The sequence below is a fragment of the Artibeus jamaicensis genome, unplaced genomic scaffold (assembly GCF_021234435.1).
Source record: "Artibeus jamaicensis isolate MK-2021 breed Jamaican fruit bat unplaced genomic scaffold, CSHL_Jam_final scaffold_833, whole genome shotgun sequence".
Classification (NCBI taxonomy): domain Eukaryota; kingdom Metazoa; phylum Chordata; class Mammalia; order Chiroptera; family Phyllostomidae; genus Artibeus; species Artibeus jamaicensis.
Window position 1 is genome coordinate 22,983,184 of NW_026522056.1, and position 4,122 is coordinate 22,987,305.

Genomic DNA, 4,122 nt, shown 5'->3' on the forward strand with positions numbered 1-4,122 from the left:
ACACAAAAGAGACTCAGGAATGGGTCACACGCAAAGCAACCAGAGAGTGTGAGCACAGACATTACAGAGAGTCCCACAGTCGGCCTCTGTCCTCAATGGCAATGATTACCGTCCACCCAGGGCTCACTGTGGACCCTGCTGCGGCTTTACAGGGTGATGAGTGGAGGTTTTAGTTCACGTTTTTTGTGCTGCTGTTCTCCCTGTCGCTTTCCCCCCTTAGTCGTCCCAACTTTTGGCTCTCGCCTGGTGGTGGACACTGTGGGAGATACTTCTTTAGGGGCATAGGACACAGTTTGAGGTCTTTGGAGGGAAAGAGGTGGAAGGCACCAGAGTGGTAAGAACCTTGGAGAAGTTCCTTCAAGGCTGATAGTGGAACAGAGATTTGAGAGGACCCTGCATGTAAGAAGTGCAAGCCCCCCACCCAAGGTCCCATCACCCCCCCCCACCCAAGGTCCCTGGGGAAGAGGAAGGAACTCAGAGAACTTGACTTTGAGGGGTAGGGGAGGGAAGAAAATGCCTTTTCCTCTCTCCTCTTAGAGCCTGTAACAGGACCCTGTGAATTTAACGACCAAAAGACAGGTTCACAAGAGAAAAGAAATGCAACCTAAAAATATTTTAAATTTATGTGCACCTGGCCTTGCAGAAAAAGAAGTAAAAACCCCAAAGAAGTGATTAGACACGGGGGCTTATGTACCACTTTGACAGAGGAACATAAATTGTGGTTTCTCGTGAGGTTTGCGGCTCCTCTCCCCGCGGCCCCAGCACCTCCTGTGAGTTGGGCTGCTCTCTCCATCCTGGAACCAGAGAGGGGGACATCGTGCCCTGCTTGTAGAAGGTAAGGGGGGTGGGCAGAGAGCTCTTCCTACATCCATCCATTCTCAGTTGCCTTCAGCTCAAAACAATACAGAGAAATCTGATCAGATCGCTGGGGAACAGAAGGGGGCGGAGGTAGGAGTTTGCCCAGGCAACAGTACAGAGTCTAGGACAGGAGTGGCTGAGAAGCCGAACGACTCCAGAGTGCACGGAATTATGGGTGAGAATTTGGAAATAAAAGACGGGCTCTCGGACCGGTGGTTGTGGGCTGGCATCGGATCTTGGGGGCGCTTCTGTCTGGAGGATGCCTGGACTATGGAGCTGCAGCTGCCTGCGTTGCCCAATGGGCAGTGTTTTGGGTGGGAGGGAACTCTGGGCGCAGCCTAGGGTCCAGCTGGCCTGGCAGAGGGTGGCAGGGTTCTTCTCCTTTGGGTTTTCTAGAGGGAACTGGCTCTGAAGCAGAAGCCTGCCATTCTCCCACAGTTGTGTAGCTTTTGTGTCTTATGCTGTTTTCAGTTTGTAATCTAACCCTGTAGAAATAAGACAAAACTAACTGCGGAGAATCAGAGAATTCGTGTATTAAAGAGTTTAGTTTTAATTGATAAGTTTAAGTGATTAAAGTTGTAACTAAAGAGTCAAAGTCTCTCCTGAATTCCTCTCGGGGAAACTGAATTCATCATATGGCACCAGCTGTATTGATTTACTTGGGCACCGCAGCTAAGAGGCAAAGTTCCTTGGTGGCAAAGGGGACACGGTTTCCTCAACAGGAGGGCACAGGACAGTTGACGTGTCACTCATTACAAGCCACCAAACTCACTCTCAACCATGCAGGGAAGGGAAAATCAGTCTCCGAGTTAGTAAAAACAAAACAAAGAAACTTAGGAAGAAAAGGAAAGGGAAAGAAACACCTGTAAGAGAGTCCTTTGTGACAGCTTGGTGGCCCCGGTGGGAAAAGCTCCAGCAAGCTCCTGGGAGAGCTTCAGTATCTCTCCTCCCACACCGCCTGGGCTGGGGTGGCTGCCTGCCCCTGAACCCTGGAGCAAGACGCCCCTCCCCAACCCCCAGGGTCAATGAGTCCCTCATCCTGGAGGAAGGAAGTGAGGTCTGGTTTCCACTGTTGCTATAAAAAAACCAGGGCTTTGTTTCTCAGGATTGCTCCTCTCGGGGTTGCAACGCCCGACTTGCTTTAGCAGGAAGAGCACCCTCCTAAGACAAAGGGCTGTTTCACCGCGGCCCCGTGAACGCGCGAGATGTTCCGCCCCGACGCCACCGGGTGGCGCCGAAGGAGCCGGCATGGCGAGGCCCTGGCTTCTGCTTCTGTCCCGTCCAAACAGGACACTCGGTCACGGAGGCAAACTGCACAGGTGATCCTGAGGGAAGTGGGCCAGCCCTCACTTCCAAAGCCACTTTTAATGGGGACATTCGCTGTTTTCTTTCTCTTAGGTAAAGAGGAAATAAACGCATATTTAGAAATAGTCTGTTCTTACTTGAAAACGCAGTGTGGATTGGTCTGTAAAAGACCATCTGTGTAAGACTGTGCAAATAGAGTCCCGTGCAAACGCAGCTCCAGGGCGAGCCGTGGGGAGGGCTAGCGCGTCTCCCTGGGGTCGTCCAGGCTGATCTGTGGCTGCGCGACGACCGTCCCAAAGCTCGCCTGACATTAACATTGCATCTGCTGCATGCCATGGGTTGAACAGTCGCTGAGCTCAAGTTCAAGAGTAGAGGACAGAGACCCCACCTCTCCAAAGAAGGGGTATCAGAGAGTGGGGGGCTGTGGTGTCCAACAGCGTAGCTAGGATGCTGGCTTTCTCCACTTATTCTCTTGCCGCCTTCCTCATCCCCTTTGTTAGTCTCAGCCTCCATCCTTTAAATTTGGGGCTGAGCGGGGACCTGAGCTCAGAGGGATGTGACCTCACACCCACCTTTCTTCTCCCACCCTTTAACGGGATCGCAGTCCTCCAGGACTACGTTCCCTGAGTGTGGCCAAGCTCGCAGATGAAAGCAAAGCTGGCGGTAGCCTGAACAATGCCCTTTCCGGAAGGGCGGACAGGGGGGCAGGAAGACTCACCGCCGGTGTTTCCGGGGGCTCCAAGCAGCTGGAACCCCTGCGTGTCTCCTCTCTGTGTCTCCATTCCCTCACCTGTAAAATGGGGATAACAATAGAAATCCCCTCAGGGGCACGAGGTGAGTAATACACGAGGTAACCCACAGCCCTTAACACTGTGCCTGGGGCAGAGCACAGATTTGGGAAACCTGGGACAGCATGATCTCATCCATGGGGCTCCTGTCTCCTAAGGACCTTCAAGACGATAGGCATGGATTCGGCCTTACTGTCCACCGTTCTAGCACTTGGCTGGTGGGCCAAGCAGGGCAGTGTGGCCCAGGGGGCTGAGAAGCAGCTTTAGGCTCTGCCAGCTGCATGAGAAGCCAGGGAAAGGCCAGCTGCAGGGAGCAGGGCGGGCAGGGCTGTGGGAACTGCAGGGATCTCATGCTCCCTGTCAGCGCTAGGAGTCTCTGTTGCCCCTAGAATTTTGAGATCGCTGACTCCTTCCCTAGCCTGCTGGCTAATTCTCTCGGTGGGTTCGGTGTGCTTTTTTTAATAAAGGAAATGAAACTCACACGCTTACACCCCCCTCCAACCTGACACACACACAACACACACTTAAAATAATTAACAAATGGGGGATTAAGGATAGAGATCTCCTGCCTTTGCTGGATCAAAGCCAGCTGCTTAAAGGGCAAGTAGCCACCAGAGGGCCCTGGGAGCAGGGCTGCAGTCGCCGGGCCCAGGAGCACTCACCACCGGTCTAGGATGCCTTGGCCTTCTGTGTGCATTCAGGAGACCTGGGCTGGGGGGGACAGGGGGAGCGTGGCTGGGCAGCTGACGCTCCCTTCCAGCCCGGCTGCCCCAGTCAGAGCAAGGCCAGGGGCTCCATTTGTGGCTTTGTAAGTCTGCAGCCCTCAGCACCCCCTCCTTCCAGACACTCTGGCCAGTGTGTGTCCCAGGTTTTCTGCTGTTCTCACGGCCAGCCCCCCATCTTCTATGCCTTCTCAGCTGGCAACCGGCCTGCCTCTCTCCTACCCCCCCCCCATGGCGTTGGACTGCAGGCTCTGCCCTGGGGTCCCGCCCTGATCACCCTCATCCCTCACCCCCTTGGCTCACCTGACTGCTGCTCACCAACTCTGAGCGACTCAGCCCACAGGAACCCAAGTTCCGCCCCCTCTGCAGCCTTCTCACCCGCTCACCTGCCCTCCCTCCCCTCTGCCCACCCGCATCCTGCCCCTGCTCACAGCCACCTGCACCCCCTG

The 4,122-nt window shown here is 54.7% G+C and overlaps 1 long non-coding RNA gene across 1 annotated transcript; it reads right to left on the reverse strand.

The window, feature by feature from the left end:
• Positions 1-392: 392 nt before the first annotated feature.
• LOC128626640 (uncharacterized) lies at positions 393-3,843 on the reverse strand. Its single transcript, XR_008390628.1, has 3 exons — positions 3,614-3,843; positions 2,882-2,953; positions 393-2,251 (listed from the first exon to the last, which is right to left on the reverse strand). It is a non-coding gene; the product is annotated as an uncharacterized LOC128626640 (long non-coding RNA).
• Between the last annotated feature and the right edge of the window lie 279 nt (positions 3,844-4,122).